The sequence below is a fragment of the Podarcis pityusensis genome (genome assembly GCF_964106645.2).
Source record: "Podarcis pityusensis genome assembly, chromosome: 5".
NCBI lineage: Eukaryota > Metazoa > Chordata > Lepidosauria > Squamata > Lacertidae > Podarcis > Podarcis pityusensis.
In genome coordinates this window covers 90,690,800-90,709,161 of record NC_138032.1, presented here as the reverse complement: position 1 = coordinate 90,709,161, position 18,362 = coordinate 90,690,800, and the positions used below count along the sequence as shown (strand labels likewise).

General features: G+C 44.0%; 1 protein-coding gene across 1 annotated transcript in view; it reads right to left on the bottom strand.

Annotated features, from left to right (window-relative positions):
* LOC308477211 (neuropeptide Y receptor type 4-like) overlaps positions 1-8,247 on the bottom strand; it is a 29,350-nt gene extending 21,103 nt beyond the window's left edge. The window contains exon 1 of the mRNA XM_081005674.1: positions 7,891-8,247. The gene's annotated coding sequence lies outside the window, so the exon portion shown is untranslated. The remainder of the gene's footprint in view (positions 1-7,890) is intronic.
* Positions 8,248-18,362: the final 10,115 nt, after the last annotated feature.

Below are 18,362 nucleotides of genomic sequence, written 5' to 3'. Positions count from 1 at the left end.
AACCTCTCAGGGGAGCATTTGCAACCGTTTGGCACCATTTTTGAGTGAATGGTCGAAAGTCAGATTTTTGATCAAACTGTGACCCCGGGGCTTAGGGATTTTTTCAAAAAAAACAAAAAATTCTGCAGGTTAAGTTGTCGAGGGCTGATTTCTTTTCCTGTGATAAAAAGCCTTCTGTTTCGACCGCCAAACCTCTCAGGGGAGCATTTGCACCCGTTTGGCACCATTTTAGAGTGAATTGCTGAAAGTCAGATTTTTGATGAAATTGTGACCCTGGGGCTTATGGATTTTTTTAAAATAAAAAATTCTGCAGGTTAAGTTGTCTATGTGGAGAGTATCAGAACCTACAGGGTTAAGAGGTTCTGTGTGACGTCTTACATTCTGAGGCGTGGTTGAGTATACTGAGGGGAGTGTTTCCTGAGATCAGTTCTGGTTTCGCTTTTGCGGAGAGAGGACGCAAGATGTGTGCGTTGTCGCCCGGAGAGATTTAAGAGCTGTTTTTCTACACGAATAAAGACTTTTAGAAGATAAGGAAGACACCGTGCGTGCTGCCTGATTTATGTTTACACACACGCACAGCAACAGTTTCTCGCTGCGTGCACTCTGCCCCCCTGCCTAGGTCAGCTTCAGGCTTCCGAGCAGAGCTGCCCAGGGGAAGCGCTGGCTGGACGGCAGGGCAATTTGCCAAGCGGCCAATAGGTTATGGATGGTCAGAAAACGCTTTGAAGCTGTTGCCAGACGTGCCGGTGTGTGTGTGGGAGCCAGCTGAGGAGAGGCTGCGGAGAGCTTGGAGCTGTGCCTAACGTTTGAAGGCAAGCTGACGACGCTGAAGCCAGCTTTGAGTCCTGCCTGAAGCTGAGAGAGGCAGACGAACTCAGCTGGGAGGAGCTGATCTGCTGGACCGGGAGCTGGAGAGCTGCTGTTTGTTTACGTGAGTACGCTGGGCCCCGGGGAAAGATGGCAGATGACCAAGAGATGCTTGAAGCTCCGCTTGAGAAGCTTGAAGAGCTCACCACCCAGTCGTGGGAAACCTGGGTCAGGAGGGTGAGAGCCTGGTTTTGGGCAACAGGGCTGTGGGAAGTATGCAAGAAAGAACCATCCCCAGCCAAACCGGCTGCTGCTGAAATTGCAGAACTGGTGGACAGAGATGCAGAAAAGCTGCAGTCTGCTTTTCTGGAGGAGAAAATGCAGAGAGAGAAAGCTATGAGAGCTGAGATCTGCATGTTGAGATCAAGCGTACATGCTAAGCTATTGCCGCATTTGGAAGGCATTGAGTCGGCCTGTGAAGCCTGGAAAGTGCTGAGGGGTTTGTGTCAAAGCTCAGCAGGAGGCCAGGAGCAGGATGACGCCGAGTGCTCAGCCAGAAGCCCTGATTTTACAGCCTCACGGAGTGCTGTTGGAGGTGTCGGGGGGGCAGAGAAGCCCAAAGGCCAGTTTGGAAAAGTTTCCACTGTGTGTGACGAGGAGGAGTGCCGTTTCAGAGGGGGCGGAGCTGGCCCGGAAGCTTCGCTAGCTGAGAGCTCACCCCAGTGTTTTTCCACTCGTCGCTGCTACGTTTGCAATTCTCCTGACCATCTGCGTCGCAACTGCCCACAGAGAGCAAGGGAGACAGGGCAGGATGTCTCCAAGGTCGTTTCCCATGGGAATCAGCCGGGTTTCCATGGCAACCAGTCCAGCAGAGGGGGCAGGCGTGGGAAGTCGCAGAGAGGACGTGGCTCAGAGGGGGAAGACGGCGCTTATCAGCTAACTGCATCCATGGCGGTTGTAAAGGACACCTGCAAAGGCCCCAAGGACGGGGGCAGCGGGACGTTTGTTGCTATGGCTGCTTTGAAGGACAGCTGCATTGAGAGCAACGTGATACGTTGGATTATTGACAGTACTGTCAACAGACATCTGATAACTGAGACACCTGGTGTTAAGATGTGGAACTGCAAACCTGTTTTGGTTGGGAAGACAGTGTGTTTTGCAGACAATTTACAAAAGCCATTGTCTAAAGTTGGACATGTTTATGTTTCTGTTTTGCAGGCGCAGCTGCGAGTCTACGTGGCGCCGGGGATACAACATTGTATTTTATCTGTACCTTGTCTCTTGCAGGAGGGGTATAAGGTTTGCTTTGAGAAGAATGTCTGCACAATTTCCAGAGGGGGGAAAGTCTTGATCAGTGTTCCAAAAGGGCACAACGGCTTTTTTGTTCTTGAAGCACCTCTGGAGGGTGAAGGGTGTGCTGAGAAAGTACAGGCACAGTCTGCAAATGTTCATGCTCATGTTTCATGTGCTTGCGTGTGGCACAAGAAAATGTCACATGGTTCCTGTGAGGATATCCAGATGCTATCGGAGTGCACTAAAGGGTGCGAAATAAGGGAATGTGGTAGACCCCTAAAGTGCAGGGCTTGCAGAAAAGCCAATGTAAAAGGGTGTGGTTTTCCCAGAGTGGAGAGGGTGGCCACAAAGCCTTTTGAGCTTGTGCACACAGACCTTTTTGGTCCCATGCAAAAGCAAAGTCTGGGCGGGGCCAGGTTTGGGCTGACGCTGCAGGATGATTTCAGCCAGGTTGGCTGGTTTTATCCTCTGAAACGGAAAGAGGATGCAACGCAACTGATCAAAGATTGGATTGCGGAGGTGGAACTAAGGTTCTCCACCAAGGTGCAGGGGTTCCAGAGTGACCGAGGGTCAGAGGTCACTGGGTCTGCTCTGCAGAAATTCTTTCGCCAGAAAGGGATACGTCACAAGGTGACTTCTCCTCAGGAGAAGGGAGTGGCAGAGCTTAGGAGCAAAGCTCTGGTTCAAGCAACAGAGATTCTACTGAATGACTCTGGTTTGCCTCAAAGCTTTTGGGGGGAAGGAATTAAATTTGTAAATTTCACGAAGAATAGGTCCTACAATTCAGTGGTAGGTGACACCCCGCATTTTATGCTTTACGGAGAGAAGCCGAACCTGCATTTCCTCCGTGTATTTGGTTCGAAAGCTATGGTGTCGGTACCAAAGTTTCTGCAAGAGCAGGGTGGTCCAAAGGTCCAGGAAATGATCTTCTGTGGGTATGATCCTGCAACAAATGGGTGGAAGTTTGCATACCCAGAGGGTGATCAGACCAAGCTGCTGGTCAGCAAGCATGCTGAGTTCTGTGAGCAGGATGGTTGGGCAAGGCGCAAAGTGAGCCCTGACGTTCTCTCAGATTGTCTATCTGAATCTGAGGAGGAAGGAGAGCTAGAGGCTGAACCTGAAAATGAGGACCAGGTCCAGGATCAAGGTCCGGAACAGGTTTGGGCATCTCCACGGGTTGTTAAAGGAGTGTCCAAAAGTGAGCCTTCATCTCCTGTTAGCATAATGGAGAAAGCTCACAGATGGGTCAAGTCAGAGGGGGAGTCGTCTGGTGAAGAAGACGCACTTGCTGCCCCCAGTGGGTCAGAAGAAGCACCCCAGTTCGTGCCCAGGCGTTCATCTCGGGCAACAAAGGGAATTCCACCTGAAAGGTATGAAGCCACTAGTGTTTGGGTTGGTGTGGCTAGGTGCGAATCTGAGATTTGTGAGGAGGTTCAACAGGTGCCTGACAAAGACGCCAGGAAGGGGCGAAAGGCAATGGGGAAGGTGTTGAACTCTCAAGGGTCTGTAAATATGTGTGTCCACAACTCCTCTCAGATTGTAAGGCGAGAGGGGGTGTGGAGAGAATCAGAACCTACAGGGTTAAGACGTCTGTGTGACGTCTTACATTCTGAGGCGTGGTTGAGTATACTGAGGGGAGTGTTTCCTGAGATCAGTTCTGGTTTCGCTTTTGCGGAGAGAGGACGCAAGATGTGTGCGTTGTCGCCCGGAGAGATTTAAGAGCTGTTTTTCTACACGAATAAAGACTTTTAGAAGATAAGGAAGACACCGTGCGTGCTGCCTGATTTATGTTTACACACACGCACAGCAACAGTTTCTCGCTGCGTGCACTCTGCCCCCCTGCCTAGGTCAGCTTCAGGCTTCCGAGCAGAGCTGCCCAGGGGAAGCGCTGGCTGGACGGCAGGGCAATTTGCCAAGAGGCCAATAGTCTAGGGCTGATTTCTTTTCCTGTGATAAAAAGCCTTCTGTTTCGACCGCCAAACCTCTCAGGGGAGCATTAGCAACTGTTTGGCAACATTTTTGAATGAATTGCCGAAAGTCAGATTTTTGAGCAATAGTAAACCAGTAGTGAAGTAGCAGTTAAGTAATGGTAAAACAATAGGAAAGTGGTGGAATAGTAGTAAAATAACAGTAAAGTAGTAGTAACGCAGTAGTAAAATAGTAGTAAAATGGTAGTAAGGCAGGAGTGAAACAGCAATAAGATAGTAGTAAAGTAGTGGTAAAGCGGTAGTAAAATGGTCCAATAGTAAAGTGGTGGAATAGTAGTCAAGTAGTAGTAAAGTAGTAGTAAAGCAGTAGTAAAAGTAGTAAAGTAATAGTAAAGCAGTAGTAAAGTAGTAGTAAAACAGTAGTAAAGTAGTAGTAAAGGAGTCGTAAAATGATAGTAAAGCAGTAGTGAAGTAATAGTAAAGTAGGAGTAAAACAGTAGTAAAGCAGTAGTAAGAATGACCTCAGAAGTGTTCGTTGTACAAAAAGGCGCCATGTTGGTAGCCTCAATCACAGAGGTTTTTCCAGTTGTTTCCATATAAAGTAGGGGGCAGGGGGAATGGGTTCTCTATGTTTGTATGGTGATCCCAGTTTACACTATTATGTTAAAAAGTACACCAGAATTTAGTGGCGTTGGATATTTTGGGTCCCAAAATGTCCCCGCCAGCAGTGGCTGCATAAAATCCTTTAGTCAGAACTGAGCGATGGGCAACACACTGTCGTGAGTCAGGAGCTATGTGAGGAGCCAGTAGTCAAAATAAGGGATTTGACTTAGATTATATCTTACCGGCCCAGTGGTTTTTCCTACTTTCTTCAGTAGGCACCATTTTTGAGTGAATAGCCGAAAGTCAGATTTTAGATGAAATTGTGACCCCGGGGCTTAGGGATTTTTTTTAAAAAAAAAAATCTGCAGGTTAAGTTGTCGAGGGCTGATTTCTTTTCCTGAAATAAAAAGCCTTCTGTTTCGACCGCCAAACCTCTCAGGGGAGCATTCGCAACCGTTTGGCACCATTTTTGAGTGAATGGCCGAAAGTCAGATTTTTTATTTTAAAAAAAATTCTGCAGGTTAAGTTGTCGAGGGCTGATTTCTTTTCCTGAGATAAAAAGCCTTCTGTTTCGACTGCCAAACCTCTCAGGGGAGCATTTGCAACTGTTTGGCACCAATCGATTGGTAGCCTCCATCACAGAAGTCAGCAACCACACTACCTTGGGTGTACGAGACATCCATATCTTTCTGGTATAATTCCCCTGTGTATTCTTGCCACCTCTTCTTGATGTCTTCTGCTTCTGTTAGGTCCTTTCCACTTCTGTCCTTTATTATGGTAATCTTTGTATGAAATGTTCCTTTCATATCTCCAATTTTCTTGAACAGATCTCTGGTTCTTCCCATTCTGTTGTTTTCCTCTATTGTTTGCATTGCTCGTTTAAGAAGGCCTTCTTGTCTCTCCTTGCTATTCTTTGGAAATCTGCATTCAATTTCCTGTATCTTTCACTATCTCCCCCGCATTTTGGTTGCCTTCTCTCCTCCGCTATTTGTAAGGCCTCGTTGGACAGCCACTTTGCTTTCTTGCATTTCCTTTTCATTGGGATGGTTTTCGTTGTTGCCTCCTGTACAATGTTACGAGCCTCCATCCATAGTTCTTCAGGCACTCTGTCCACCAAATCTAAATCCTTAAACCTGTTCGTCACTTCCACTGTGTATTCATAAGGGATTTGACTTAGATTATATCTTACCGGCCCAGTGCTTTTTCCTACTTTCTTCAGTTTAAGCTTGAATTTTGCTATAAGAAGCTGATGATGTGAGCCACAGTCAGCTCCAGGTCTTGTTTTTGCTGACTGTATAGAGCTTCTCCATCTTTGGCTGCAGAGAATATAATCAATCTGATTTCGATGCTGCCCATCTGGTGATGTCCATGTGTAGAGTCGTCTCTTGTGTTGTTGGAAAAGCGTGTTTGTGATGACCAGCTTGTTCTCTTGACAGAACTCTATTAGCCTTTGCCCTGCTTCGTTTTGATCTCCAAGGCCAAACTTGCCAGTTGTTCCTTTTATCTCTTGCCTCCCTACTTTAGCATTCCAATCCCCTATAATGAGAAGAACATCCTTTTTTGGTGTCACTTCTATAAGGTGTTGTAAGTCTTCATAGAATTGGTCAATTTCTGTTTCTTCAGCACCAGTAGTTGGTGCATAAACTTGGATTACTGTGATGTTAAAAGGTCTGCCTTGGATTCGTATCGAGATCATTCTATCATTCTATTCTATGTATAACTCCATACCATCCAACATTTCTCCCATGAACATAGGGACGTCCTAAGGAAAAGCAGGATAACATCAGAAACCAGGACAGCTTCAATAAATCTGGGACTGTCCCCGGAAAATTAGGGACAACTGGAAGGTTTGCAAAAGTGGGGAAGTTAAGATCAAGGAACAAGAGAGAAGTCACGAGTGAAGGACAAGCCAAAGGAGAGGTTGAGGGAGGAGGCTTATTGGTTTGTTCTTGTTCTTGTTCTTGTTCTTGTTTTTATTGTGTATTTTGTGTTTTTTACCTTGCATTTTTAAGTTGTAAACCAACCTTAAATCTACGGATGAAGGGCAGTATATACAATTAATAAAATAGTAACAATACTATTTGTTACTATAGACAGGCATGCCATTGTTCAGGAAGGGCTACTGTATAAATAGGGGTATAAATAGTAAAGTAGTATAAGTAATAAAGTAGCAGTAGTAAAGCGGAAGTAAAGTGGTAGTAAAGCAATAGTAAACCAGTAGTGAAGTAGCAGTTAAGTAATGGTAAAACAATAGTAAAGTGGTGGAATAGTAGTAAAATAGCAGTAAAGTAGTAGTAACGCAGTAGTAAAATAGTAGTAAAATTGTAGTAAGGCAGGAGTGAAACAGCAGTAAGGTAGTAGTAAAGTAGTAGTAAAGCGGTAGTAAAATGGTCCAATAGTAAAGTGGTGGAATAGTAGTAAAGCATTAGTAAATTAGTAGTAAATTAGTAGTAAAGTAGTAGTAAAATGGTAGTAAAACAGTAGTAAAGTAATAGTAAAGCAGCAGTAAAGTAGTAGTAAAGTAGTAGTAAAACGATAGTAAAACGTAAACGGTAGTAGTAAACGGTAGTAAAACATGCTGGTAAAGCAGTAGTAAGAATGACCTCAGAAGTGTTCGTTGTACAAAAAGGCGCCATGTTGGTAGCCTCAATCACAGAGGTTTTTCCAGTTGTTTCCATATAAAGTAGTGGGGCAGGGGGAATGGCTTCTCAGTGTTTGTATGTTGATCCCCGCTTACACTATTATGTTAAAAAGTACACCAGAATTTAGTGGCGTTGGATATTTTGGGTCCCAAAATGTCCCCGCCAGCAGTGGCTGCATAAAATCCTTTAGTCAGAACTGAGCGATGGGCAACACACTGTCGTGAGTCAGGAGCTATGTGAGGAGCCAGTAATCTCAAGGTGGATGACACTTGATCAAATATGACAACACCGACATCTCATGCACAGCTAAACATAGCTTTGAATGGGATTGGGACAGTTTATGATCCCAGCTTCCACTTTCTTTCAACTGGAGACAGTAGACAAAGGTCAGCCAGCTCCAGAGATTTATACTGAGTGATATTTTGTAGACAAGTTCCTTTTGGAGTTCTGGACTTTCAAAGAGTGAAAGCAGCAATCCCTCTTGCTGTTCTGGCTTCTGGGATAGCTGCGCAGCCTGCATTCGCTCCATAAGACGCACACGTATTTCCCCTTACTTTTTAGGAGGGGAAAAGTGAGTCTTATAGAGCAAAAAATACGGTATGTGCAAAAAGACTTACCTTTGATACCCCCCAGGAGCATATCTGCTGCAAACATACACCAGGGATCTCCACCGGCAGAATCAAATGAGCAACAGGCCAGCAAAACCAGCATCCGATCACCTTCCTGGGCTTTAAATCTCGTCCCTCTCTTTTCTCTTTCAGTATGAAAAAATGGGTGCCAGCTTCTCGCCTCAATCTCTACCTCCAAAGGGACTTTAGTCCTGGAGTTTTGATGGGAATGCAAATCTCTAGCTCCCTCTTCTTGTCTCCTTAAGAAAAGAAGAAGCAAACTCTTAGCTGCAGGAGAGAGAAAGAGAGAAGGAACATGCAAATGATGTGAAGCAGCGAGTCAATGAGCATGGCAGCCAAATGAGTATAAACAACTCAGATTAGCTGCCTTTATCCTTACATGCAGCCTGGGCATTGCAATCTGGGGTGGTGGTTTTTTTGGTCACCCATGGGGCATCTTTGATCTGTTTACCAGATGGCTCTGCAGAAAGTCACTCCCAGCATCAAGGCTTGGCACGTCAGCCAGGGGTGGGGTTTTGCCTTACAGTGACTCAGAGTCAGACCAAGGCTTGGAGCACCCAAGGGAATCAGTCCAGCTGGGGCAAATGGGACAGCAAGACAGTGGTACCTCGGGTTACAGACGCTCCAGGTTACAGACTCCGCTAACCCAGAAATAGTACCTCGGGTTAAGAACTTTGCTTCAGGGTGAGAAATCGTGCTCTGGTGGCGTGGCGGCAGCAGGAGGTCCCATTAGCTAAAGTGGTACCTCAGGTTAAGAACAGTTTCAAGTTAAGAACGGGCCTCCAGAACAAATTAAGTTCTTAACCCGAGGTATCACTGTGATAATAATAATAATAATAATAATAATAATAATAATAATAATAATACTTTATTATTTATACCCTGCCACCTGGCTGGGTTTCCCCGGTTGCTCTGGGCGACTCACAACAGAACACTAAAAACAGAATAAAACATCAACCATTAAAAACTTCCCTAAACAGGGCTGCCTTCAAATGTCTTCTAAAAGTCAGATAGTTTTTTATTTCCTTGATATCTGACAGGAGGGCATTCCACAGGGTGGGCGCCACTACCAAGAAGGCCCTCTGCCTGGTTCTCTGTAAGCTCACTTCTCGCAGGGAGGGAACCACCAGAAGGCCCTCGGAGCTGGACTTCCGTGTCCAGGCTGAACGATGGGATGGAGACGCTCCTTCAGGTATACCGGGCTGAGGCCATTTAGGGCTTTAAAGGTCAACACCAACACTCTGAATTGTGCTCGGAAACATACTGGGAGCCAATGTAGGTCTTTTAAGACGAGTGTTATATGGTCTCAGCAGCCACACCCAGTCACCCGTCTAGCTGCCGCATTCTGGATTAATTATATATAGAGCACATTGCAGTAGTCCAAGCAGGAGATAACTAGAGCATGCACCACTCTGGCGAGACAGTCTGCGGGCAGGTAGGGTCTCAGCCTGCAGTGGAGCTGGTAGACAGCTACCCTTGACACAGAATTGACCTGCGCCTCCATGGACAGCTGTGAGTCCAAAATGCAAGCAAATGAGAGCTACACAGGAGGAACATGAAGCACTCGATAGAAGTCATGTTGCTGTTCTTTGGACAACTATCCAGGAGGGTAATCAAAGGCTCCTAACATCCGTGTGTCCTGCTTTTCCTGGGACAGTCCCAGAATTACAGAAGCCGTCCCGGTTTTTGATTTGACCCTGGAATGTCCCGATTTTCCTTTTTCCTCCCTTTCACATAAAAGGTAAAGTTAAAGGGACCCCTGACAGTCAGGTCCAGTCGTGGCCGACTCTGGAGTTGCGGTGCTCATCTCGCTTTATTGGCCGAGGGAGCCGGTATACAGCTTCCGGGTCATGTGGCCAGCATGACTAAGCCGCTTCTGGCGGACCAAAGCAGCACACGGAAACGCCGTTTACCTTCCCGCCACAGTGGTACCTATTTATCTACTTGCACTTTGACATGCTTTCGAACTGCTAGTTGGCAGTAGCAGGGACCGAACAAGAGGAGCTCACCCCGTCGCGGGGATTCGGACCGCAAACCTCTCAGGGGAGCATTTGCAACCGTTTGGCACCATTTTTAAGTGAATTGCCGAAAGTCAGATTTTTGATGAAATTGTGACCCCCAGGGCTTAGGGATATTTTCAAAAAAATCTTTTTCTGCCGGTTAAGTTGTCGAGGGCTGGTTTCTTGTCCTCTGATAAAAAGCCTTCTCTTTATGGCACCATTTTTGAGTGAATGGCCGAAAGTCAGATTTTTCATCAAATTGTGACCCCGGGGCTTAGGGATTTTTTTTAAAAAAAAATAAAAATTCTGAAGGCTAAGTTGTCGAAGGCTGATTTCTTTTCCTGTGATCAAAAGCCTTCTGTTTCGACCGCCAAACCTCTCGAGGGAGCATGTGCAACCGTTTGGCAGCATTTTGGAGTGTATGGCCAAAAGTCAGATTTTTGATGAAATTGTGAGCCCGGGGCTTAGGGATTTTTTCAAAAAAATCTTTTTCTGCAGGTTAAGTTGTCGAGGGCTGATTTCTTTTCCTGTGATAAGAAGCCTTCTGTTTCGACCGCCAAACCTCTCAGGGGTGCATTTCCATCCGTTTGGCACCATTTTTGAGTGAATGGCCGAAAGTCAGATTTTTGATGAAATTGTGACCCCGGGGCTTAGGGATTTTTTCAAAAAAATCTTTTTCTGCAGGTTAAGTTGTCGAGGGCTGATTTCTTTTCCTGTGATAAAAAGCCTTCTGTTTCAACCGCCAAACCTCTCAGGGGTGCATTTCCATCCGTTTGGCACCATTTTTGAGTGAATGGCCGAAAGTCAGATTTTTGATAAAATTGTGACTCCGGGGCTTAGGGATTTTTTCAAAAAATAAATCTGCAGGTTAAGTTCTCGAGGGCTGATTTCTTTTCCTGTGATAAAAAGCCTTCTGTTTCGACTGCCAAACCTCTCAGGGGAGCATTTGCAACCGTTTGGCACCATTTTTGAGTGAATGGCCGAAAGTCAGATTTTTGCTGAAATTGTGACCCCGGAGATTAGGGATTTTTTCAAAAAAATCTTTTTTCTGCCGGTTAAGTTGTCGAGCGCTGATTTTTCCCCTGTGATAAAAAGCCTTCTGTTTCGACCGCCAAACGTCTCAGGGGAGCATTTGCAACCGTTTGGCACTATTTTTGAGTGAATTGCCGAAAGTCAGATTTTTGATGAAATTGTGACCCCCGGGGCTTAGGGATATTTTCAAAAAAATCTTTTTCTGCCGGGTAAGTTGTCGAGGGCTGGTTTCTTGTCCTCTGATAAAAAGCCTTCTCTTTCGAACGCCACACCTCTCAGGGGAGCATTTGCAACCTTATGGCACCATTTTTGAGTGAATGGCCGAAAGTCAGATTTTTCATCAAATTGTGACCCCGGGGCTTAGGGATTTTTTCAAAAAAAAAATAAAAAAAAATTCTGCAGGTTAAGTTGTCGAAGGCTGATTTCTTTTCCTGTGATCAAAAGCCTTCTGTTTCGACCGCCAAACCTCTCAAGGGAGCATGTGCAACCGTTTGGCAGCATTTTGGAGTGTATGGCCAAAAGTCAGATTTTTGATGAAATTGTGACCCCGGGGCTTAGGGATTTTTTCAAAAAAATCTTTTTCTGCCGGTTAAGTTGTCGTGGGCTGATTTGTTTTCCTGAGATTAAAAGCCTTCTGTTTCGACCGCCACACCTCTAAGGGGAGCATTTGCAACCGTTTGGCACCATTTTTGAGTGAATGGCTGAAAGTCAGATTTTTGATGAAATTGTGACCCCGGGGCTTAGGGATTTTTTCAAAAAAATCTTTTTCTGCAGGTTAAGTTGTCGTGGGCTGATTTCTTTTCCTGTGATAAAAAGCCTTCTGTTTCAACCGCCAAACCTCTCAGGGGTGCATTTCCATCCGTTTGACACCATTTTTGAGTGAATGGCCGAAAGTCAGATTTTTGATGAAATTGTGACTCCGGGGCTTAGGGATTTTTTCAAAAAATAAATCTGCAGGTTAAGTTGTCGAGGGCTGATTTCTTTTCCTGTGATAAAAAGCCTTCTGTTTCGACCGCCAAACCTCTCAGGGGAGCATTTGCAACCGTTTGGCACCATTTTTGAGTGAATGGCAGAAAGTCAGATTTTTGCTGAAATTGTGACCCCGGAGATTAGGGATTTTTTCAAAAAAATCTTTTTTCTGCCGGTTAAGTTGTTGACGGCTGATTACTTTTCCTGTGATAAAAAGCCTTCTGTTTCGACAGCCAAACCTCTCAGAGCATTTGCAACCGTTTGGCACCATTTTTGAGTGAATTGCCGAAAGTCAGATTTTTGATGAAATTGTGACCCCCGGGGCTTAGGGATATTTTCAAAAAAATCTTTTTCTGCCGGTTAAGTTGTCGAGGGCTGGTTTCTTGTCCTCTGATAAAAAGCCTTCTCTTTCAAATGCCACACCTCTCAGGGGAGCATTTGCAACCTTATGGCACCATTTTTGAGTGAATGGCCGAAAGTCAGATTTTTCATCAAATTGTGACCCCGGGGCTTAGGGATTTTTTCAAAAAAATCTTTTTCTGCCGATTAAGTTGTCGTGGGCTGATTTGTTTTCCTGAGATTAAAAGCCTTCTGTTTCGACCGCCAAACCTCTCAGGGGAGCATTTGCAACGGTTTGGCAACATTTTTGAGTGAATGGCCGAAAGTCAGATTTTTGATGAAATTGTGACTCCGGGGCTTAGGGATTTTTTCAAAAGAATCTTTTTCTGCCGGTTAAGTTGTCGAGGGCTGATTTCTTTTCCTGTGATAAAAAGCCTTTTGTTTCGACTGCCAAACCTCTCAGGGGAGCATTTGCAACCGTTTGGCACCATTTTTGAGTGAATGGCAGAAAGTCAGATTTTTGCTGAAATTGTGACCCCGGAGATTAGGGATTTTTTCAAAAAAATCTTTTTTCTGCCGGTTAAGTTGTCGAGGGCTGATTTTTTCCCTGTGATAAAAAGCCTTCTGTTTCGACCGCCAAACCTCTCAGGGGAGCATTTGCAACCGTTTGGCACTATTTTTGAGTGAATTGCCGAAAGTCAGATTTTTTATGAAATTGTGACCCCCGGGGCTTAGGGATATTTTCAAAAAAATCTTTTTCTGCCGGTTAAGTTGTCGAGGGCTGGTTTCTTGTCCTCTGATAAAAAGCCTTCTCTTTCGAACGCCACACCTCTCAGGGGAGCATTTGCAACCTTATGGCACCATTTTTGAGTGAATGGCCGAAAGTCAGATTTTTCATCAAATTGTGACTCTGGGGCTTAGGGATTTTTTCAAAAAATAAATCTGCAGGTTAAGTTGTCGAGGGCTGATTTCTTTTCCTGTGATAAAAAGCCTTCTGTTTCGACCGCCAAACCTCTCAGGAGAGCATTTGCAACCGTTTGGCACCGTTTTTGAGTGAATGGCCGAAAGTCAGATTTTTGATCGATTTGTGACTCCGGGGCTTAGGGATTTAAAAAAAAAAAAATTCTGCAGGTTAAGTTGTCGAGGGCTGATTTCTTTTCCTGTGATAAAAACCTTCTGTTTCGACCGCCAAACCTCTCAGTGGAGCATTTGCAACCGTTTGGCACCATTTTTGAGTGAATGGCCGAAAGTCAGATTTTTGATCGATTTGTGACTCCGGGGCTTAGGGATATTTAAAAAAAAAAATATTCTGCAGGTTAAGTTGTCGAGGGCTGATTTCTTTTCCTGAGATAAAAACCCTTCTGTTTCGACCGCCAACCCTCTCGGGGGAGCATTTGCGTCCGTTCGGCACCATTTTTGAGTGAATGGCCAAAAGTCAGATTTTTGATGAAATTGTGCCCCCGGGGCTTATGGATTTTTTTTTTTAAAAAAAATTCTGCCGGTTAAGTTGTCGAGGGCTGATTACTTTTCCTGTGGTAAAAAGCCTTCTGTTTCGACCGCCAAACCTCTCAGGGGAGCATATGCAACAGTTTGGCAACATTTTTGAGTGAATGGCCGAAAGTCAGATTTTTGATGAAATTGTGACCCCGGGCTTAGAGATTTTTTCAAAAGAATCTTTTTCTGCCGGTTAAGTTGTCGAGGGCTGATTTCTTCCCTGTGATAAAAAGCCTTCTGTTTCAACCGCCAAACCTCTCAGGGGAGCATTCGCAACCGTTTCGCACCATTTTAGAGTGAATTGCCGAAAGTCAGATTTCTGATGAAATTGTGAACCCGTGGCTTATGGACTTTTTTTTATTAAAAAAAATATTCTGCAGGTTAAGTTGTGGAGGGCTGATTTCTTTTCCTGAGATTAAAAGCCTTCTGTTTCGAACGCCAAACCTCTTAGGGGAGCATTTGCAACCGTTTGGCACCATTTTTGAGTGAATGGCCGAAAGTCAGATTTTTGATGAAATTGTGACTCCGGGGCTTAGGGATTTTTTCAAAAGAATCTTTTTCTGCCGGTTAAGTTGTCGAGGGCTGATTTCTTTTCCTGTGATAAAAAGCCTTCTGTTCCGACCGCCACACCTCTAAGGGGAGCATTTGCAACCGTTTGTCACCATTTTTGAGTGAATGGCCGAAAGTCAGATTTTTGATGAAATTGTGACTCCGGGGCTTAGGGATTTTTTCAAAAAAATCTTTTTCTGCAGGTTAAGTTGTCGAGGGCTGATTTCTTTTCCTGTGATAAAAAGCCTTCTGTTCCGACCGCCACACCTCTCAGGACAGCTTTTGCAACCGTTTGGCACCATTTTTGAGTGAATGGCCGAAAGTCAGATTTTTGATGAAATTGTGACCCCAGGGCTTAGGGATTTTTTCAAAAAATAAATCTGCAGGTTACGTTGTTGAGGGATGATTTCTTTTCCTGTGATAAAAAGCCTTCTGTTTCGACCGCCAAACCTCTCAGTGGAGCATTTGCAACCGTTTGGCACCATTTTTGAGTGAATGGCCGAAAGTCAGATTTTTGATCGATTTGTGACTCCGAAGCTTAGGGATATTTAAAAAAATAATAATTCTGCAGGTTAAGTTGTCGAGGGCTGATTTCTTTTCCTGCGATAAAAAGCCTTCTGTTTCGACCGCCAAACCTCTAATGGGAGCATTTGCAACCGTTTGTCACCATTTTAGAGTGAATTGCCGAAAGTCAGATTTTTGATGAAATTGTGACCCCACGGCTTATGGATTTTTTTTTTTTAAAAAAAATTCTGCAGGTTAAGTTGTCGAGGGCTGATTTCTTTTCCTGTGATAAAAAGCCTTCTGTTTCGACCGCCAAACCTCTCAGGGGAGCATTTGCAACCGTTTGGCAACATATTTGAGTGAATGGCCGAAAGTTAGATTTTTGATGAAATTGTGACCTCGGGGCTTAGGGATTTTTTCAAAAAAATCTTTTTCTACCGGTTAAGTTGTCGGGGGCTGATTTCTTTTCCTGAGATAAAAAGCCTTCTGTTCCGACCGCCACACCTCTCAGGGGAGCATTTGCAACCGTTTGGCACCATTTTTGAGTGAATGGCCGAAAATCAGATTTTTGATTAAATTGTGACCCCGGGGCTTAGGGATTTTTTCAAAAAAAAAATTCTGCAGGTTAAGTTGTCGAGGGCTGATTTCTTTTCCTGTGATAAAAAGCCTTCTGTTTCGACTGTCAAACCTCTCAGGGGAGCATTTGCAACTGTTTGGCACCAATCGATTGGTAGACTCCATCACAGAAGCCAGCAACCACACTACCTTGGGTAATAGTAAAGTGGTGGAATAGTAGTAAAGTAGTAGTAAAGCAGTAGTAAAGCAGTAGTAAAGTAGTAGTAAAGCAGTAATAAAGCGGTAGTGAAATAGTAGTAAAGTAATAGTAAAGCAGCAGTAAAGTAGTAGTAAAATGGTAGTAAAGCGGTAGTAAAGTAATAGTAAAGTAGTAGTAAAACAGTAGTAAAGCAGTAGTAAGAATGACCTCAGAAGTGTTCGTTGTACAAAAAGGCGCCATGTTGGTAGCCTCAATCACAGAGGTTTTTCCAGTTGTTTCCATATAAAGTAGGGGGCAGGGGGAAGGGCTTCTCTATGTTTGTATGGTGATCCCAGTTTACACTATTATGTTAAAAAGTACACCAGAATTTAGTGGCGTTGGATATTTTGGGTCCCAAAATGTCCCCGCCAGCAGTGGCTGCATAAAATCCTTTAGTCAGAACTGAGCGATGGGCAACACACTGTCGTGAGTCAGGAGCTATGTGAGGAGCCAGTAGTCAAAATAAGGGATTTGACTTAGATAATATCTTACCGGCCCAGTGGTTTTTCCTACTTTCTTCAGTAGGCACCATTTTTGAGTGAATGGCCGAAAGTCAGATTTTTGATGAAATTGTGATTACAAAAAAATCTTTTTCTGCCGGTTAAGTTATCAAGGGCTGATTTCCTTTCCTGAGATAAAAAGCCTTCTGTTTCGACCGCCAAACCTCTCAGAGGAGCATTTGCAACCGTTTGGTAACATTTTTGAGTGAATGGCTGAAAGTCAGAATTTTGATGAATTTTTTTTTTTCAAAATATTCAAAAAAAAAATTCTGCAGGTTAAGTTGTCGAGGGCTGATTTCTTTTCCTGTGATAAAAAGCCTTCTGTTTCGACCGCCAAGCCTCTCAGGGGAGCATTTGCAACCGTTTGGCACCATTTTAGAGTGAATTGCTGAAAGTCAGATTTTAGATGAAATTGTGACCCCGGGGCTTATGGATTTTTTTTTTTTTTTTTAAATTCTGCAGGTTAAGTTGTCGAGGGCTGATTTCTTTTCCTGAAATAAAAAGCCTTCTGTTTCGACCGCGAAACCTCTCAGGGGAGCATTTGCACCCGTTTGGCACCATTTTAGAGTGAATTGCTCAAAGTCAGATTTTTGATGAAATTGTGACCCTGGGGCTTCACCAGTAGTGAAGTAGCAGTTAAGTAATGGTAAAACAATAGGAAAGTGGTGGAATAGTAGTAAAATAACAGTAAAGTAGTAGTAACGCAGTAGTAAAATAGTAGTAAAATGGTAGTAAGGCAGGAGTGAAACAGCAGTAAGATAGTAGTAAAGTAGTAGTAAAGCGGTAGTAAAAAGGTCCAATAGTAAAGTGGTGGAATAGTACTAAAGCAGTAGTAAAGTAGTACTAAAGCAGTAGTAAAGTAGTACTAAAGCAGTAGTAAAGTAGTAGTAAAATGGTAGTAAAAAGGTAGTAAAATGGTAGCGAAATGGTAGCAAAACAGTAGTAAAGCAACAGTAAAGCAGTAGTAAAGTAGTAGTAAAGTAGTAGTAAAATGGTAGTAAAGTAATAGTAAAATAGGAGTAAAACAGTAGTAAAGCAGTAGTAAAGCAGTAGTAAGAATGACCTCAGAAGCCTTCAGGTTAAGTTGTCGAGGGCTGATTTCTTTTCCTGTGATAAAAAGCCTTCTGTTTCGACTGCTAAACCTCTCAGGGGAGCATTTGCAACCGTTTGGCACCAATCGATTGGTAGCCTCCATCACAGAAGTCAGCAACCACACTACCTTGGGTGTACGAGACATCCATATCTTTCTGGTATAATTCCCCTGTGTATTCTTGCCACCTCTTCTTGATGTCTTCTGCTTCTGTTAGGTCCTTTCCACTTTTGTCCTTTATTATGGTAATCTTTGTATGAAATGTTCCTTTCATATCTCCAATTTTCTTGAACAGATCTCTGGTTCTTCCCATTCTGTTGTTTTCCTCTATTGCTTGCATTGCTCGTTTAAGAAGGCCTTCTTGTCTCTCCTTGCTAATCTTTGGAAATCTGCATTCAATTTCCTGTATCTTTCACTATCTCCCTCGCATTTTGCTTGCCTTCTCTCCTCCGCTATTTGTAAGGCCTCGTTGGACAGCCACTTTGCTTTCTTGCATTTCCTTTTCATTGGGATGGTTTTCGTTGTTGCCTCCTGTACAATGTTACGAGCCTCCATCCATAGTTCTTCAGGCACTCTGTCCACCAAATCTAAATCCTTAAACCTGTTCGTCACTTCCACTGTGTATTCATAAGGGATTTGACTTAGATTATATCTTACCGGCCCAGTGCTTTTTCCTACTTTCTTCAGTTTAAGCTTGAATTTTGCTATAAGAAGCTGATGATGTGAGCCACAGTCAGCTCCAGGTCTTGTTTTTGCTGACTGCATAGAGCTTCTCCATCTTTGGCTGCAGAGAATATAATCAATCTGATTTCGATGCTGCCCATCTGGTGATGTCCATGTGTAGAGTCGTCTCTTGTGTTGTTGGAAAAGCGTGTTTGTGATGACCAGCCTGTTCTCTTGACAGAACTCTTTTAGTCTTTGCCCTGCTTCGTTTTGATCTCCAAGGCCAAACTTGCCAGTTGTTCCTTTTATCTCTTGCCTCCCTACTTTAGCATTCCAATCCCCTATAATGAGAAGAACATCCTTTTTTGGTGTCACTTCTATAAGGTGTTGTAAGTCTTCATAGAATTGGTCAATTTCTGTTTCTTCAGCACCAGTAGTTGGTGCATAAACTTGGATTACTGTGATGTTAAAAGGTCTGCCTTGGATTCGTATCGAGATCATTCTAT